Raw genomic sequence first — 20,345 nt, forward strand, 5'->3', positions numbered from 1 at the left:
CTAACCTTCTCCTCTCCCCTCAGCATGGGCTGAGGCCCGTCCTGAGGACCAGTGGTCTGGAGACCTGGCAGAGCCGGCCAAACCCTTCACGGATGGAGCTCAGGTGAGCTATGAGTCCTCCAAAGTCATAGATGCCACATCTTGCCTACCACTCCCCCCCTGTGTCACAGGGTACTTGAATGTTTGTGGTCCCAGCGGGTAACGCCGGGACTTCCCCAGGAGGAGAGAGGGAATTGCTTATAGACGTTGACTGAGCGTACATGGGAAGAGGGCAGATCAGGCAAGGAGCATGTGTGGCCAGGGTCTCCTATCAGGTGAGTGGGCCACACCCTGGCCCTCTCTGCCCCTTGACTGTCATTCTTGGAGCTTCCTGAGAGACTGCAAAGCATGGGAACTCTTACAGTTTCCCTGTCCAGATCTACCCAAGGTGGGCTCAGCAGATGTTTTCTGTGAGTTAGTGGCATGTTGGGAACTCTTGGGGGAATAGCCAGGATGCTTCACTGTGAAATTCCAATGAGAAAGTAGTACAAAGTTGAGCTCCGAGAAATGCTTTTTCTAAAACAGGGTGCATGGTCTGCCTTGTAGAAGGATATGCGAGAATTAGGTTTCCCTGGCTGCCTCTGGGACCCTCCCCTGGTTCTGCAGTGGCCTGTCTGGGTTATTTCACCATGTCCATGTACGGTTGACCCTTAAATAGCATGGGCTTGAACTTTATGAGTCCACTTGTATATGGATTTTTTTTTTTGAAGATTTTATTTATTTGAGAGAGAGAGTGAGAGAGAGAGAGAGCACCCAAGCAGGGTCAGAGGCAAAGGGAGAAGCAGACTCCCCAGTGAGCGGGGATCCCGATGTGGGACTCCATCCCAGGACCCTGGGAACATCACCTGAGATGAAGGCAGACACTTAACTGACAGCCACCCAGGCACCCTGGATTTTTTTTTTTTCCTTTTAAAAGATTATTTATTTGAGAGAGAGTGAGAGCGAGAGCAAGAGAGAATGAGTGGGGTGAGCGGCAGGAGGAGAAGCAGGCTCTCCACTGAGTAGGGAACCCAGTGCGGGGCTTGTTCCCAGGATCGAGCCACCCAGGCACCCCTGTAATGTATTTTCTTTGTGCTTTTAATAACATTTTATTTTTTCTAGGTTTATTGTAAAAATACAGTGTATAATACATATAACATACAAAGTATGTGTTAATTGACTGCTTATGTTATCAGTAAGCCTTCCAGTCATCAGTAAGTTATTAGTAGTCAAGAGTTATAAGTGGATCTTGAACTGCTTGGTTGGGGGGGTGGTGTCCCCTAATTCCATGTTGTTCAAAGGTCAGCTGTTACCTCTAGCAAAACAGACAAAACAACACAAAGAAAAAACTGAGTTGATATCCTTAATTACATTGTTCAGGGTCTTGCAAGCTCAGAGCCATGAAAATGTGTTTTCTTGTAACTGAACAGCTTCTTGTTTTCCTCCTTGGCTGCCTGAAAACTCAGAGTTCAGTTTTATGAGCAATTGTTATAAATTCCTGTACCCAGCCACAGTGTTTTGAGGCACTTCACCCCCAACCTGTGAATTTTTGATTTCTGCCTTTGGTCTGACATCAGCTTGTGTATTGTGTTACGTTGGATCCCTCAGGAGGGGGGCTGGAGTAGGTGACTTCAAACAGTATGGCCATTGGGAGGCATTGTTGTAAAGTGGGAGTAGGTTTTCAGAGGCTTGCTGCATTACTGAGGCTGAAGTTCATTTAGTCCACCGGGGCCGGAATTCATCCAGTGGGAGGTGAGTTCTGTGGCCAAATGAGGGAGATTTATCAATGGTCTTTAACAGGTTTCATCCAAGCTTGTCTCATTTCCCACCAGTCAATGTCTTTCCCCCATTTTATAGCAGGTCAGAGCCAGGGCAGCAGTGGCATTGAAATCGGCAGGCCCAGGGCGGGAACATGCATATTCTTTAGCTGTGTCTGGAGAGGGTGATGCAGATGGAGCCTCCTCCACTGGTCGAGGTGGTCTTCAGACCACCCTGGCCAGAAGATCGCTCTGGAGAGGCCACCCAGTGCAACCCTGTGCCAAGGCACCAAGTGGGACTGCAAGGCTGTCAACCCTCAGGTGAAGCTTGAGGTGTTGGCAGTGCTTTGAAGCCAGAGAGAAGCTTAGTAGAATCAGGGAGGTGCTGGGACTGTCCACCTCCACTGTGGCTACCATTCTTGACAGCAAGGAGAAGATCCGAGTGAGTGTCTGGGCGGCCAACCTGCAGGTGGCCACCAGATTGACACGCAGCTGCAGTCTGGTGATGGAGAACGTGGAGTGGGTGGCGAGGCTGTGGGCACGACTGTGGCAGTTGTGCGCAGGTAGCTCGCCCTGCTGCGGAGAGTGATCTGGGAGGGTGGCTGCACACCATGGCTGTCGTTCAGCATGGGTGAGACTGGACTTTTCTGGAAGCAACTGCCTGCCAGGATGCTTCTTTCTCTGGAGGAGAAGTCAGCCGGGATGCAAAGCTGCCCGAGCTCTGATGCTGCTGCTTGGTGGCAACGTGGCTGGTGACTTCCAGCCGAAGCCGCTGCTGGTGTACCCCTCAGAGAACCTGCATGCCCTCAAGGGCTGCCCCAAGCCCAACCTGCCTGTGGCATGGCACTCACACAAGGGAGTCTGGGTGACCACGAGCCTCTCCCAAGAGTGGTTTGTGCACTTCTGGCCAGCCATGGAGAGGTACTGTGCCCCGTACGGCCTCCTGTACAAAGCACTGCTCATCATGGACAGTGCCCCTGGCCACCCTGGGAGCCTGGATGACCTTTCAGAACACGTGCGTGTGGGGTACATGCCCAAGAAAACCAGGGCCCTTGTCCGGCCCATGAACCAGGACGCTGTTGCCACCTTCAAGGCCTGTTGCCTGTGCAGGGTCTTCCGCCTGTTGGTGTTGTGGGTTTGAGGCAGGGACCACCAGCACTCAGTGGTCCTTGACTTCTGGCGAGAATACAGCATTCTAGACACTGTCTACGACATCTCTGAGTCCTAGGAGCAGGTCCGCCAGCGACACTGGATAGACGAAGGAAGCCGTGGCCCGAGCGCATTGGCGGGATGCCGGCAAGCTGCACGGGGATGCTCTACTGCAGACCCTAAGGGACATCACGGCAGTGGCCCACAGTATGGGTTTCAGACAGGTGACAGGCAGATGTGGTGGAGCTGCCGCAGAGCCCCAGCACAGACCTGTCCAGCAAGGAACTGATGAGACTGGAGCAGGAGCATACTGCTGGAGAAGAGGGCGAGGACATCCACCTGTCTTCCGGCGGCTCATGGCCAGGCATCTGGCCGTGCCTTTGGCACGCTTGGATGCTGGCCTGCAGATCATCAGTGACAGTGACCCCAACCTGGTGTGCAGCCTCAGAGTCTACATCACCAGCTGCTCTCGGGAGCTTTTCAAGGAGAAGAGAGGCCCCAAGTGGTGGTGGTGGGGGCAGTGGTTGGGAGCTCCAGGGACTCAGCATTTGGTTGGGGAGAGGGCTTCCTGATGGCTCCCTTTGCTTGTGTGGAAGTTGCAATGGCCTGAATTTTCCCATTTCATTATATTCCTCAAATGGTTTTTATCAGCAAATAATTTATTATTTCCAGTGAACTTCTCAAATACATGGCTTTAAAAGCCTTGATGAATTCTCAAGTGTGATATTTTTTGTGTTCTGGGTCCTTTGGAGGAAAGTGTACCAAGTTTCTTAGTGGAAGTCCTTGAGGAAGCCAGGCCCCCGAGTGTTCCTGTGCCTGTGCTCACTACAAAGAGCTCTCCTTCTGTTGAGTATGTGACTCTTAGAACTGTGTGGACATTCAGTGAGGAAAAGGGGTTTTGCTCGGCTTCTGGTCCTCTCATCTTTCTGCTGGGCTTAAGGCCCAGCAGACAGAAAAGGCTGACCCCAGATAAGCCTCCAGAGAGACAATGATAGAGTAGTTTTGGGTGGGAGGAGTATCTGGCCACACACCTCCCAGCTCTGTTCCTCTGGGGCCTTGGATGCTAATTGTCACCCTGCCCTGTTCTCTGAAATGATGTTGTGTCCCCACTGAGTGGCTGGGGAGAGAGAAGAGAGACTTCAGCCCATGGTGGATGAACTGGAGAGGCCGCATACCAGGCCTCGCAGCTCCTAGCAAGGGGCATCCTCATGGCTGTAGGTTTCTCTTGGGCAAAACTGTGTGCCAACTCTTCCTTTCTTCTTGTCTCCTCCCCTGCTCTCTCTGCCTTGTACCCCCTCTGTTTACTCATTTCCATTTGACTTCTGCCATGCCTCTTTGACTTTCAGAAGAAAGTGGCTTATGTGGGCATGGCTTATTCCAGACTGTTGGGGCCCATGATCAAAGGAACAAGACTGACACAAAGTGAAGGTCAAGCAAAGCTTTATTTCATGCCAAGCATCAAGAATCAAACTGACTGGTCAGGGCTGTCTCTTGCGAAAAGGTGACAACGACCCCAGCAAGGCTGCTCCCAATGTGGCCGCTCTGGACGAGGCTGCTCCCCAGACAGGGCTGCTCCCCAGACAGGGGCTGCTCCTGAGAGGCCACTCCCCGGGCAAGGCTGCTCCTGACTAGGCCGCTCACCGAGGAGGCCTCACGTCGAGGAAGCCGCTCCCGGAATGAAGCTGCTCCCCGGAATGACGCTGCTCCTGCAAGGCCGCTTGGCGAGGCCACAGCTCGGGGTGGCGGGGCCGCTGGCAGCTCTCACGGCTCTGATGGCTCTGATGGCTCTGACGGCTCTGACAGCTCTGACAAGAGCTCTGACGGCTCTTACAAGAGCTCTGACAGCTCTGACAAGAGCTCTGACAGCTCTAACAGCTCTTACAGCTCTGACGAGAGCTCTGGCAGCTCTGACAGCTCTTACAGCTTTGACAAGAGCTCTGACGGCTCTGACAGCTCTGACAAGAGCTCTGACAGCTCTGACGGCTCTTACAAGAGCTCTGACAGCTCTGACAAGAGCTCTTGACTGCTCTAACAGCTCTTACAGCTCTGACAAGAGCTCTGATGGCTCTGGCAACTCTGACGGCTCTTATAGCTCTGACAGCTCTGTCAGCTCTCCTGGCTCTGACGACTCTCCTCCTCCCGACAGCTCTCCTTCTCAGCTTCAGACTTGCAAACTAACCTTTATAGGGGTGGTTGAGTCCCGCCCCCACACAGGTGGCCAATGGGATTTAAACTCACCTCAGTAAATATATGCGTGCCCCTCTGATTGGATGTTTTCACCTGGCCTGACCCGCCCTTGTATCTAGGCTTTGCAAGTAAGTTCCTCTGGGAGGGGCAGGGTCAATCTAAGTTCACTGCATAGGGTCAATCTAAGTTTACTGCAACAAAATGGCTCCCTCTGACCAACCAGGCCCTTACATTCCCCCCTTTTCTTTGGAGATTATTCAAATCCTTGACTTTTCAGCCAGTCCTATGTTATATTGAGCATGTAAGACTAACATTTTATCGCTCCAATTTTCTCCTATACAAATGACATTAGTGCACAGTTGGCTCATTTTTCCTAATTCTGTTCATCTAATTTCCCACCTATACTTTACATAAACAGGTAACAATAGGAGCAACAATAAACTCACAGTTTTTTTAGTCTTAGCTTTAGTCCATGGTCAGCGGGGTCTGTCGGCTGCAGCTTCCATCTCTGGGGGGGCGTCCTTACTCTTGGCTCGTTTGATGTGACCTGCATGAACCCAGGCCCTAATGCCTTCTACTTTTACTGCCATGGGGGTGGTCAGGATAACAGTAAATGGTCCCTTCCAGCGAGGCTCCAAGTTCCCCACTTGATAGCGACGTATCCAAACCAAGTCCCTGGGTTGGTAAGGATGTGGTTCCACCTCCGTCTCCGTCCCAGTGTGGGCAGTCCGGATCCCTGCATGGGCTTTTTTAAAGACAGACTGTAATGCCTGCAGTGACTGGAGTACAGACTGATGAGTCATTTCTGCTAGGGCAACCTCCTGTAGCCGAGGACAGAGCAGGGAGGGGGGTCTCCCAAACATTTCAAATGGGGTCACCTTGTTTAAATAGGGTGTACATCGTGCCCTGAGGAGGGTGAAGGGAAGGAGATCCACCCATCCACCGCCAGTCTCCAGAATTAGTTTTGTCAAGGTCTCTTTAAGAGTACGGTTCATTCTCTCTACTTGCCCAGAACTCTGGGGCCGATAGGCACAATGTAGTTTCCAGTTAGTGCCCATGGCCTTGGCCAATGCCTGCGAGACTGAACTCACAAATGCAGGGCCATTGTCTGACCCAATTGTGAGAGGCAGCCCAAACCTAGGAATTATTTCTTCTAGTAGCTTTTTCGCTACCACTCCTGCCATCTCATGTTTGGCGGAAAAAGCCTCCACCCAGCCTGAAAAGGTATCCACAAAAACTAACATATACTTGTGCCCATATTTTCTGGGTTTCATTTCCATAAAATCTATTTCCCAATAAATTCCTGGTTCCTTACCTCTTTCTCTTTTTCCTCTTCCCATTTTAGTTCTTCCCACATTAACTGCCTGGCATTGAGCACATCTATCAACTACATCCTGAACCATACACCCTAATTTAGAAACCTGGAATTGCTTGCCTATAAGGTCCTTGAGTTTGCGTATCCCCAAATGAGTACCCTGATGTATCTGGCCTACTAACTTCTTACCTAGTTTTCGAGGAAGAATTATTTTTCCTGCTTTAGTCTTAGCCCAGTCCCCTTCATAGTCCAATTTAACCCATTTCTGTAAATACTTTAAATCTTCTTCTGAATAGTTCAGTTTTTTCTGGTAAGGCTGGAGCTGGGAGTGTAACCTGTTCTTGCACTGTTTCTCTGGCTGCTTGCTTTGCGGCTTGATCTGCTAAGTGGTTTCCTTTTAAAATCAGATCAGTCCCCTTTTGGTGTCCCGGGCAATGCATAACAGCCACCTCTTTTGGGTCCCAAATAACCTGGAGGAGAGCCAATATTTCTCCTCTGTTTTTAACTCCTTTTCCTTCTGTTGTTAATAGGCCAATTTCTTTATAAATAGCCCCATGTATATGGAGAGTAGCAAAGGCATACCGGCTGTCTGTATAGATGTTGGCGGTTTTACCTTTGGCCATCTGCAGTGCCTTAGTGAGTGCAATCAGTTCCGCTTTTTGTGCCGAAGTTCCATGTGGCAGGGCTGCTGTCCAGAGTTTCTGCTCAGGAGAAACTACCACAGCCCCTGCATACCTCTTTCCATTGACCATGTAGCTACTCCCATCTGTGAACAGACTCATCTCGGCATCCGGGAGGGGAATGTCTCTGAGATCCGGCTTTATTCCTGTGACTTGGGTTAGGACCTCCCCACAGTCATGTGGATGGTCAGCTAGCTCCTCTGGCAGCAGTGTGGCTGGATTTAGCACTGCCAGGGGCCAGAAGATCACTCTTGGTTCATTGAGGAGAAGGGCCTGATACCCTGTCACTCGGGTGTTCATCATCCATCGGTCTGGTGGAGTCTGGAGAAGGCCCTCAATAGCGTGTGTGGTGGTTACGATGAGATTTTGACCCAAAGTCAATTTACTTGCATCCTTGACCAGGAGGGCCATTGCAGCAATTATGTGGAGGCAAGGGGGAAACCCAGCTGCTACTGGATCTAGTTTCTTGCTAAGATAGGCTACTGGCCTTTGCCAAGGCCCCAGAGTCTGAGTTAAAACTCCTTTGGCCACCCCTGCTTTTTCATCCACATACAATTGGAAGGGCTTAGTAACATCTGGGATGGCCAATGCTGGGGCACTCAGCAAGGCTATCTGTAATTCCCGAAATGCTCCCTCTGCCTCAGCTGTCCACTCTATCATAGTGAGCCCCCCTTTCACCAGTTTGTAGAGAGGTCGGGCCATCTCCGCAAACCGCGGTATCCACAGCCTACAGTAGCCCATCGTCCCAAGAAACTCCCTTACTTGTCGGGACGTGGTGGGGTGGGGGTGTCGGGTGATCACCTGTTTCCTGGACTCAGACAGTGAACGCACTCCCTCATGGAGATCAAAGCCTAGATAAGTGGCATGGCTCTGACAGAGCTGTGCTTTCTTTGCTGACAATACCCTTTTTCCTGCAGAGTCTGTAAGAGAGCTCTCATCCCCCGCAAACATGACTCATAGTCCTCAGCGGCTACTAGCAAGTCATCAACGTACTGTAACAGAGTGACTCCTGGGTTGGAGGTTCTGTACTCAGGCAAATCCTCGTGTAGGGCCTCGTCAAAAATGGTGGGTGAATTCTTGAATCTTTGGGGAAGTCTTGTCCAGGTGAGCTGGCCTTGAAACCCTTTCTGTGGGTCGGACCACTCAAAAGCAAAAAGGGGCTGAGATTCCCTTGCTAAAGATATACAGAAAAATGCATCCTTGAGATCTAAGACGGTATACACAGTTCTTTTGGGGCCCAGGAGGGAGAGTAGGGTATAGGGGTTAGGCACCGTCAGGTGGATATCTTCAGCCCGTTTATTAACTTCCCGCAAGTCCTGGACGGGTCGGTACTCCCCAGTCTCGGCCTTTTTGACGGGCAGCAAAGGTGTGTTCCATGGAGATTTGCAAGGAACTAGGATCCCGTCTCCTTGGAGGCGGTTAATGTGTTTTCTGATCTCTTCCTTTGCTTCTCGGGGAAGGGGGTACTGCCAAACGTGAATAGCCATAGCTGTCACCTTTAATTGTACCACTACTGGAGGTTGATCCTTGGCCAAGCCAGGGGGCTTCCCTTCTGCCCAGACCTGGGGAAACTTGTCCTGTAGGATTTGGAGAAGGCTCCCCCTCTTTGTTTCCTCTGGTTTTGAGACTGGCTCGTAAAGGAGGTATTCATCTACTGCTGCCATAAGCACCTGTACACGGGTTGTCTCAAGGTTACAGTCATGTCTCCTTCTGAGAACTGAATGCCGGCTCTTAACTTGTGGAGGAAATCTCTTCCCATCAAGTTATATGGGGCATTAGGGAGGACCAAAAATCGATGTTTAACTACTCCCAAGGCCAAATTTAAAGTCCTTTCTGTTGTCCATTTATGTCTCTCTCTGCCATTTGCTCCTTGTACCCAAACTTCCTCTCCAGATAGTTTTCCCATAGGTTTAAGTAATGATGAAAATTGGGCTCCTGTGTCCACCAAAAAATCAACTGATTTCCCCTCCACTTCAATTTTTACCCGAGGTTCGGGGAGGGGCTCCGAACCATGGCCCCTTCAGTCTCTGGTGGCAAGCATTGCTGTCTTCCTTTTAGGGCACTTCCTGGCCCAATGTCCTTTTTCCTTACAGTAAGCGCACTGATCTGAATCTAAGTCTTCCCACCTGCCTTCTCTGTGCTTAGGCTTTTCCTTCCATTTACTATCCCCTACCCATCTCCTCCCCACCTCATGTAATGCCAAAACCTTAACCAGTTTTTTTGTCTGTTTTTCGTCCTTTTGTGCATCCCTGTTGTTAAACACCTTTTCTGCTATTCCCACTAACTCAGTCAGATTCTTCCCTTCAAATCCCTCAATTTTCTGAAGTTTCCTCCTTATATCTGGGGCTGACTGACTGGCAAAAGCAAGATTCATTGCCCTCTGATTTTTGGGTGCCTCAGGATCGATCGGGCTATACATTTTATAGGCTTCAATTAGCCTTTCTAGGAACGCTCCTGGAGACTCATTCTTACCTTGAGTCATTGTACTAATTTTAGATAAATTTATGGGTCTCCTTGCAGCCACATGGAGGCCTCCCAATAGAGCCTGGCGGTAGAAACGTAAGCTCTCCTTACCTTCATCAGAGTTTGGATCCCAGTCGGGGGGTTCCCTCGGGCAATAGTTCTCCATTCGGCGGGGATCGAGGTCCCTGCCAAGTTTCTCGCTTATCACCTTATGGGTTTCTCGCATGATGCGATCCTGCTCTTTCCCGTTAAAGAGAGCCATAAGGAGCTGTTGAACATCCACCCAGGTACGTTGATGAGTAAGAAAGACAGTCTCCAAGAGGCTACTTAAATCCTGAGGTTGGACAGAAAAGGATTTGTGTTTGGTCTTCCAATTATAGATGTCAGAAGAGGAGAAAGGGATATAACTTAGGTAGGGCCACCCTATCCCATCTGGTAGAGCAACCTTACAAAGAGGCAGCATTGGTGCGGACAGTACCAGTGAGGTAAAGGGAGGCAGAGGGGGATAGAGGAAAGGGGAAGGATCAGGGCGGTCTCTCTGCTTGGTGCTCCCATAGGTGGACCCCGACCTTGTATGAGGTGGACTGGTAAAGGAATTTCGGGACCGAGAGTCAGATTTAGAGGACAAATAAGGGGGGGGGGGATTCCACATTCTCCATATCCAATGGAGGTAGAATGGTCTTCTTCCCTGGTTCCCCCTCATCTGTCTGTTCTGGTTTTGGTGTTCTGACCTGCCTTAGAGGGAGAGAAATGGTTTCGTTAGCAGGGGGATGGTGGGACTTGAGCCATGACAGCGGCTCTTCTATCAGACATCGCCAGGCCACAATGTATGGTATTTGGTCTCGATGTAGATCAAAGACCTCACTCAGCGTAGAATAGATCTGAGTCAAGGAAAACATTCCTTCCAGAGGCCACCCTGTGGAGAAAGTGGGCCACTCTAATTGGCAGAGTGTTTTTAGTTTTCCCGGGTAAACCTTGTCACCTGACTGAGTGGCTTTACCTTGAAAATCCTTGAAATGTTCAAGAACAAGACCTAGGGGTGTCACAGGCCCCTTACTCCCCGTTTGTCCCATTTCTCCAAATGCAACAAACAGCACAACAGACAACAAAAAAACAAGGCAAAGACAACCGCAGACCCAGCGATCCCCATCCAGAGCCTGCGGCTGGTGGGGACTTTCTTGGTCCCCTGCAAACACAACAAACCACACAACAGACAACAAAAGAACCAGGCAAAGACAACCACAGACCCAATGATTCTTACCCAGAACCTGCCACTGGTGGGGGCTTTCTTTATCCCCCAACCACCTAGGGGGACTCTAACCCCCCGACCGCCCAGGGGGACTTGAACCCCCCGACCGCCCAGGGGGACTCGAATCCTCTGTCGATCTACCAGCAGAGGGATGGGGTGTCCCGCATCCACTCCAGCCCTGGGGAGCATGGCCGCGTCCAGCTTCTCCCCGGTGGGCTATACCCTGGAGCTCTGCAACCAGACAGACAGATAGGATCCCAATACCCAAGATCCCAATACCTCCGAAGGCTTTTTCCCAAAAATTCTGAAGCTGGCTCATTTCTCGTCGTTTGATCCCAGACGAGCCCCCAATGTTGGGGTCCATGATCAAAGGAACAAGACTGATACAAAGCGAAGGTCAAGCAAAGCTTTATTTCATGCCAAGCATCAAGAATCAAACTGACCGGTCAGGGCTGTCTCTTATGAAAAGGTGACGACGACGACCCCAGCAAGGCCGCTCCCAACGTGGCTGCTCTGGATGAGGCTGCTCCCCAGACAGGGCCGCTCCCCGGACAGGGGCTGCTCCGGTAAGGCCGCTCCCCGGGCAAGGCTGCTCCTGACTAGGCTGCTCGCCAAGGAGGTCTCATGTCGAAGAAGCTGCTCCCGGAATGAAGCTCCTCCCCGGAATGACACTGCTCCCGCAAGGCCGCTCAGTGAGGCTGTGGCTTGGGGCAGCGGGGCTGCTGGCGGCTCTGACAGCTCTGGCGGCTCTGACGACTTTGATGGCTCTGACGGCTCTGACAGCTCTGACAAGAGCTCTGACGGCTCTGACAGCTCTGACAGCTCTGACAGCTCTGACAAGAGCTCTGTCGCTCTAACAGCTCTTACAGCTCTGACAGCTCTGACGGCTCTTACAGCTCTGACAGTCCTGTCAGCTCTCCCGGCTCTGATGACTCTCCTACTCCTCCAACAGCTCTCCTACTCCTCCGACGGCTCTCCTTCTCCTCCCGACGGCTCTCCTTCTCCTGCCGATGGCTCTCCTTCTCCTCCCGACGGCTCTCCTTCTTCTCCCGACGGCTCTCCTTCTTCTCCCGACGGCTCTCCTTCTTCTTCTCAGCTTCAGCCTCGCAAACTAATCTTTACAGGGGTGGTTGAGCGCCCCCCAACAGGTGGACAATGGGATTTAAACTCACTCAGTAAATATATGTGCGCCCCTCTGATTGGATGTCTTCACCTGGCCTGACCCGCCCTTGTATCTAGGCTTTGCAAGTAAGTTCCTCTGGGAGGGGCAGGGTCAATCTAAGTTCACTGCATAGGGTCAATCTAAGTTTACTGCAACAAAATGGCTCCCTCTGACCAACAAGGCCCTTACACAGACAGTGGTGGCATTTTGGAGAAAAGGTCCCAGATTCTATTAGGGAAGACTGGGGGCCACCCAGTGCCCTGCAGAAGGCAGCCTTTGGGAATGTGTCCTGTTTGGGTAAGGATGTGGATTTGGGGGAGTGGGTTGGCCTAATTGCCAGACACACAGCCCCTCAGGTGAGTGGTCTGTTTCCAGCCATGGATTCCTGCTGCAGAAAGGCCTTACCTGAGCCTACCCTCTTTCTGCAGGTGTAGGGAGAGGGAGGGCTAGCCTAGGAGATCAGTTAGTGTTTAAATTTGGCCCAAAGGTTTTGCTGTGGAACCCAGATTCCCACACACCTCCCATCTGCCTACTGTACACACCTGTGCACACCTGACTGAGGTATTCCCAGACTTGACCTCAAATTACAGGCAGGAAGTGAGTGCCACCCTAACCTGCTGGCACCTGAGGCAACTCTTCTGTCCCAGTGCTGAGGCCAGCCCTGGGTTCTCCTGGGAGTGGCCACCATGGGTGTATCTTGGGAACCCAGGGTTGCTGAGAAGCTTCTTCCACTTAGGTACCTACACCACTTAATGTAGAATCCGAATCAGATGAGAGACTGACACTAGTTTTTGTTTTATTTTTTAAAAGATTTTATTTATTTATTTGACAGATCACAAGTAGGCAGAAAGGCAGGCAGAGAGGGGGAAGTAGCCTCCCCGCTGAGCAGAGAATGTGACACGGTAATGAATGGTGTGTTGAAAGGCACGTGGAGTGGCTTAATGATTGTGACTGGGAAGCCCCATCTGAGCCAGAGCCCAGGCAGCATGGAGTGGGGCCACCAGGACATCCAGAACTTTGACTTGGTAGAGGGGACCATTCATGGACCTTGGGGCTGTACTTTGTCCAAGTGATGAAGAACAGAATTTTGTTTTGTTTTATTTTGTTTTTAAAGATTTTATTTTTATTATTTTTATATTTTAAAGATTTTATTTATTTATTTGACAGAGTGAAAGAGCAGCAGAGGGAGAGGGAGAAGCAGGCTCCCCGCTGAGCAGGGAGCCTGAGGTGGGGCTCCATCTCAGGACCCCTGGGATCATAACCTGAGCCAAAGGCAGACGCTTAACTGACTGAGCCACACAGGTGTCCCTAAAGATTTTATTTTATTTAAAGATTTTATTTATTTATTTGACTGAGAGACAGATCACAAGTAGGCAGAGAGGCAGGCAGAGAGAGGGGTGTGTGTGTGGGTGGGGGGGAAGCAGGCTTCCGCAGAGCAGAGAGCCTGATGCGGGGCTTGATCCCAGGACTCTGAGACCATGACCTTAGCTGAAGGCAGAGGCTTAACTCACTGAGCCACCAGGCACCCCTAAAGATTTTGTTTTTAAGTCCTCTTTACACTCAACGTGGGGCCTAAAGTCATATGCTTGAGATCAAGAGTTGCATACTCCATTGACTGAGCCAGCCAAGCAGCCCAAGAACAGAATGTTTAATGAGAGCATCTGTAGCTCACCTTATGAGGGGATGTTTGAAGGGATGACATCACAGTGGGCCTGTGGACGTCCTTGCTGCCCCACAGGGCAGTCAGCTAGCTGGAGTCAGAAGAGGATCTGGTGGAGATGCCACAGAGTTTGAGTATGGGCAGGTCTGAGAAGGAGTGCAGTGGCCTCACTGTCTCATTGGTGGATGTGTGAAGAGCTGGAGTCGCACACTGTGGTGTAGGCCCCATTGGCTGTGGGGAAGCCCATGTATGTGAGTCCTGCATGACATATGTGTTCCTGTCTTCTGGCAGAGACTCTTGGACTATGAGAATGGTGACTTGGGTATCAAGAAGAGCCTTGTTGCTTCCCTCAGTACACTGCCACTCCCATTTAAGAACGTGAAGTTGGACTCTAATCAAAGCACTTTCTGGTCCTGGCATTGGTGATGCCATCAGAATTTCCATCCTGGATTTAGACAGGGAAGGGTGAGGTCAGAAACATCCTGTGTGTGATCCTTTCCATCAAAGATGAGCAGTTTTATTGATCAGGCAACGGGTTGGGAACTATTCAGTTTTTCATGAGGAGTCTGTTCACAGTGTGTTTAGAGGCTTCGGTTTCCATCGAAGAGATTACACCCGAGGAATGGTCCCTGGGTGAACTCTCATTGTCTCAAGACAATGTCTGTCACTGGCAGGCAGGGACACAGGCAGTGAATGTGTGAAGCCAAGTGTGGGACAAACAAATGTCCCTGCCAGGGCCTTTCAGGTTCCTCTGTTTCTCCAAATATCATTTGGGTTTGTTCTGCTGTAATTAATGTCCAGCTGCTGATGAGGTTCTCTCTAAGCCCTCTTCTCTGCAAATCAGAAACTTCTGACATGAGGAGCCTGAAACCTGAGCCCCTGCCTTGTTTCCTTGCATTGCTCAACTGACCTCTATTGGGTTTATCTGTGGTTGGGAAATTTTATTGGGTCGGTTGACTTCAGTGTAAATGTGTTTGATAAATAACTGCTTTTATTTGTGTGTATTAGGTTCTGTCTAGGGCTTGTTTCATCAGGACACATTTGTGGGTTTGGGTTAGGGTTAGGAGGGACGGGAGAGGAGAGTGGCAGTGGGATCTGGCAAGCAATGACGATGGTGTTGGGTTGAGGAGGAAGAGCCCAATTCTCAGCTTCATGGAGCAGCCTGTCCCTGGGATGTGGCATCCAGCTAGAGATGGACTATGGCTCTCTCAGGAGGGGACTCACATGGCTAGAGGCATAATGAATAGGGCAAGTGGCTCATGGAAAGGGTAAGCAGATCTTGGCTCCAGGGATCCCTGGACTTGACCTTTGCTATGAGCTCCTACTCAATCTCCCAGGCTCCTCTTTTCTCCTTCAGATATCCAGCCAGAAGAGAGAATTCTATGGAACTTCTGAGCCCATAGAAAGGTAGTGTAGGCCCAAAGGGAAGGCCTGAGTTTGAGGGAATCCCCATAAAGCCCATCAAAGTGAGGATGTTAATCTTCAGCCAGATCTGGAGGGAAGTGAGTACGTACCTGCCTAGCCCTGCTTTCAGCTGCCCATGTTGAGCACTTGGACCATGCCAGGAATCAGCAAGCATCTGTGCCTAGAGGAGCTATGGAAACCATCATTGTTTGAGGGGGGTGCTGGTATTCTGGGGACATGGAGAGGATCTACCACAGAAGGCTTCCTGCAAAAGGGTGAGTGAGGCAGTGTAGGTTGAAAATGCAGAAGAGGACATGGTGAGCAAAGAAATTGCCTTGAATGAAGGCTCAGAAGGATAGACGCAGCTTGCCATCTCTTGAACATTAGAAGCTTTCTAGTCTGTGAAGCAGACATGTTGAATTGGTGAGTCATAAGGCCATATAAAAAGGTAGGGGCTGGGTCATAAATAGTCATGAATCCCAAACCATGGTGTATCAGTTATCTAGTGTTGTGTAACAGATCACTCCAAGATTTAGTGGCTTAAGACAACACATCATTTCATAGTCTCTCTGGGTTAGGAATTTGGGAGTATCTTGGCTTGGTGGTACTGGCTAGGGGGTCTCTCACAAAGTTTCAGTAAACATGTCAGTTGGGGTTTGCGTCATCTGAAGGATTAACTGGGGCTGGAGGATCCACTTCCAAGGTGGCACCTTCAACAAACTTGGCAAGTTTTAGTGCTGGTTTCTGGCAGGAGGGTCTCAGCTCTTGCCACATGGACCTCTGGAGGTGTTTGACTATCCATAAGACATGGTGTTTGGCTTTTTTTTTTTTTTTAAGAGTTTTTCATTTATTCATTTGAGAGAGAGCAAGCGAGGAAGAGTGGGAGCATGAGCGTGGGGAGGAGGGTCAGAGGGAGAGGGAGAAGCAGATTCCTTCCTGAGCAGTGGCCCAACATGGGGCTTGATCCCAGGACCCCAGGATCATGGCCTGGGCTTAACCAAATGTGCCACCCCAGTGCCCCTAGTGTTTGGCTTCTACCTTTTTGCTTTTCAAAAATATCTGTTGGGAAAAAAAAAAAAAATCTGTTGGGATTCCAAGAAATGATTGGAAAATGCTAACACAGGCAAAGGTTTTCTTTTGTTTGGTTGTTTAAGTTTTTATTTAAATTTGTTTAAGTTTTTATTAAATTCCAGTTAGGGGCACCTGGGTGGTTCAGTCGGTTGAGTGTCCAACTCTTGATTTCTCGCAAGTCATGATTTCAGGGTCATGAGACCGAGCCCCATGTTGGGCTCCACACTGTGTGTGGAGCCTGCTTAGGATTCTCTCTCTCCTTCTCCCTCTTCCCCTTGCCCCACCTCTGCCTCAAATTACTGAATTCTACTCCAGAAACCAATAATATGTTGTTGTTATGTTAACTACCTAAAATTTAAGGGGCGCCTCAGTGGTTCAGTGGGTTAAAGCCTCTGCCTTCAGCTGAGGTCATGATCCCAGGGTCCTGGGATTGAGCCCCACATCAGGCTCTCTGCTCAGTGGGGAGCCTGCTTCCCTTCCTCTCTCTCTGCCTGCCTCTCTGCCTACTTGAGATCTCTGTCAAATAAATAAATAAAATCTTTAAAAAATTTAAATTAAAAAATACATTAACTTAAAAATACATTGGAAGCCAATTAACATCTTTACTAAATATGACAATTTGACCTAAATAAAACTAAACCTAAACTTCAAAAAAGAGGGGCGCCTGGGTGGCTCAGTGGGTTAAAGCCTCTGCCTTCGGCTCAGGTCATGATCCCAGGGTCCTGGGATCGAGCCCTGCATCGGGCTCTCTGCTCAGCAGGGAGCCTGCTTCCCTTCCTCTCTCTCTCTGCCTGCCTCTTTGCCTACTTGTGATCTCTGTCTGCCAAATAAATAAATAAAATCTTAAAAAAAATAAACTTCAAAAAAGAAACAAATTCCAGTTAGTTAACATACAGTGTAATATTAGTTATTAGTTTCAGATGTACAATATAGCAATTCAATACTTCCATACAACACCCAGTGCTCATCATAAGTGCACTCCTTAATCCCCATCATCTATTAACCTACCTAACCCCACCTCCCTTCTGGTATTCATCAGTTTGTTCTCTATGGTTAAGAGTCTGGTTCTTGGATTGCCTCTCCTTCCCCCTCCCCACCTTGCTCATTTGTTTTTTGTTTCTTAAAGTGCACATATGAGTGAAATCATGTGGCATTTGTCTTTCTCTGACGGACTTAATTCACTTAGCATAATACTCTTTAGCTCCATCCATGTCATTGCAAATGACAAGATTTCATTCTTTTTGATGGCTGAGTAATATTACATTGTATCTGTATGCCACATCTTCTTTATCCATTCATCTGTCGATGGACACTTGAGCTGTTTCCATAATTTGGCTATTGTAGATAGTACTAAAATAAACATCAGGGTGATGTATCCCTTTGGATTAGTATTTTTCTATTCTTTGAATAAATACGTAGTAGTGCAATTGCTGAATCTTAAGGTAGTTCTATTTTTAACTTTCTGAGGAACCTCCATACTGTTTTCCAGAGTGGGTCCCTGTTGGAGCACAATGCTGTATCAGCTCAGGCAAATATAATACTATACCTGAAAACCTTTTCTTTCCCTGGGGTTTTTGACTGGAGGAAACATGCAAGATGGAGGTTTGAAGATGGATCCATTAAAATGTAAGATTCATTCAGCATGCCTGGGTGGCTCAGTTCGTTGAGTGACTGTTTTTTTTTTTTTTTAAGATTTATTTATTTATTTGAGAGAGCACAAGCAGGAGGGGCAGAGGGAGAGGGAGGGAGAGAGAGAGAAAGAGAGAGAGAGAGAGAATCCCAAGCAGACTTCCTGATGAGCATAGAGCTCAACACAGAGCGCCTGAGATCTCATGAGTCTGAGATCATGACCTGAGCTGAAATCAAGAATTGGATGCTTAACTAACTGTGCCACCCAGGGGCCCCAAGCAAATGATATTCAATCATTAATCAGACAGTGGGGAGACTGGGCTGCTCTCCCTAAAGCCATTGGATATTTCTTTTCCAAGAGCAAAAGTTCTAGGTTACAGGGAGGGGGAGATTGGCTCCTGTGAGTCACACTCTGGTTGGGGGTTGGGCCCTGTGATTGGGAAAAGGGGATGGCACATTCTTTGTAAACATATGCTAGGCTTCTGATATTCCTTTAGAATTTAGTGAAGAAATCTTATACAGTTTTTAACTTTTATATAAACTAACTCAGACCCAAGCTACAAGTTTGGAACTTTTTTTTTTTTTTAAGTACCTCCTGTATAATTGCATCTGAATTCCTTCCTCTTCCCTCCTGCCCCCACCCTTGTGTTTGTATTTTGGGTTGGTTTACACTTGCACATATTCAACTTTAAGTTTTTTCCTTTTATAGTTTTCTCCCCTCACCTCCAGGACCCTCTCCTTTTAAAAAAGTAAATCACTGACAAGTGTGTTCCTGTGTTCTATCTTTCACTCTCCCTTTCTCAAATAAATAAAATATTTTTTAGGGGTGCCTGGGTGGCTTAGTTGGTTAAATGTCTGCCTTCAACTCAAGTCAGGTTCCCTGCTCGGCAGGGAGTCTGCTTCTCCCTCTCTGTCTGCTCCTCCCACCCCCCCCTTTTTCATGCTCTCTCTAAAAATAAATAAGTAAAATATTAAAAAATATATTTTTTATTTGGTTAAAAATCTTTACTTCAGGGTGTGGGCTCCAAGATGGTGGAGGAATAGGAGACCTAAATTTCATCTGGTCCCAGGAGTTCAGCTAGATAGTTATCAAACCATTCTGAACACCTACAAACCCAACAGGAGATCAAAGGAAAGAATAGCAGCAACTCTGTGAACAGAAAAGCGGCCACTTTCTGGAAGGTAGGAGAAATGAATCCAAGGCGATATAAAGGAAGATAGACTTCAGGGAGTGGGTAGAGAGCCTCTGTTGGTAAGTGAGAGAGCAGCATGACATGAAATCAGAACTTTCAGAAGTCTGCCCTGTAGAGGGGCATTACTCCAGTGGCTAAGTGGGGTGGTGGTGGTGGTGGTGGTGGTGATAGGGGAACCCTCCCAGGGACAGTGTGGCCTCAGACCCTTGCAGTTACAGAAAGACCAGGGGTACCTGAGTGTGGTAGACCTCCCATGTATTGGAGTGGGGAGGCCAGGTGCAAAGATGGAGCCAAGGAGTGGGCTCTCAGCTCAGGATTGTCATAAACCATGATCCGTGGCACAGTGGGGCCACTGCTTTTCAAGCAGGGACCCCACAAGTGGCAGATCTGGGGAGACCTCCCCCTCCCCCCAAATCTGCAGGGTTTGGAGACTCCAAATGGGGTCGTGCACCAGAGATAGAAACGCTCGGTCACAGGCTGGTGAGTTCAGAGTGCAGCCAGAGACCAGGGAGACAGGAGTGACTGATTGCTTTTCTCTGAGGGCACACTGAGGAGTGGGACCCTGAGTTCTTGCCTCCTCCAGGCCAGAGATTGGGAGACCACCATTTCCATTCCTGTCCTCCAAATCTCTACAGAAACTGTTCAGGGAACAAAAACTCCTGAGAGCAAACCCGAGCAGATTACTTAGCCTGGCCTCTGGCAAGGGTGGTGCAAATCCGCCTTGGGTGAAGACATTTGAGAATCACTGCAACAGGGCCCTTCCCTAGAAGATCAGCAAGAACATCCAGTGAAGACCAAGTTTACCCACTAACAATAACTGCAAGACATCAGTGCTAAGGGGATATAGCACATAAAATTCATGGCTTCCCCCCCATGATTCTTCAGTCTTTCAAAATTAATTTTTAAAATTTTCTTTATTTTTTCTTCTTCTATTTCTTCTTCTTCATCTTCTTTTTAAAAATATTTTATTTATTTATTTGAGAGAGAGAGAATGAAAGAGAGAGAGATCAAGAGCATGAGAATGGAGAGGTCAGAGGGGGAGCAGACTCCTGACTGATCAGGGAGCCCAATGTGGGACCCGATCCTGGGATTCCAGGATCATGACCCGAGCCAAAGGCAGTCACTCAACCATCTGAGCCACCCAGGAGCCCTTCTTTTTTCTCCTCCTCCCCCTTCTCCTCCCGTCCTCCTCCCCCTTCCCCCGCATCAGGCTCTCTGCTCAGTGGGGAGCCTGTTTCCCCCTCTCTCTCTGCCTGCCTCTCTGCTTGCTTGTGATTTCTCTCTCTGTGTGTCAAATAAATAAATAAAATTAAAAAAAATTTGGGCTGCAGATTCTTCTAACAGACCAAAATATACCCTAAATCTAGTGTATGGCTTTGTCTTATTCACATGCCTGATCATAATCTCC

The 20,345-nt window shown here is 49.1% G+C and overlaps 1 pseudogene; it reads left to right on the forward strand.

The window, feature by feature from the left end:
- Window positions 1-3,280: 3,280 nt before the first annotated feature.
- The window catches only part of LOC111139848, a 61,385-nt pseudogene continuing 44,320 nt past the window's right edge, over window positions 3,281-20,345 (forward strand).

Source organism: Enhydra lutris, unplaced genomic scaffold (assembly GCF_002288905.1).
Source record: "Enhydra lutris kenyoni isolate GAN:26980312 unplaced genomic scaffold, ASM228890v2 scaffoldscaffold122, whole genome shotgun sequence".
NCBI classification, from domain to species: Eukaryota; Metazoa; Chordata; class Mammalia; order Carnivora; family Mustelidae; genus Enhydra; species Enhydra lutris.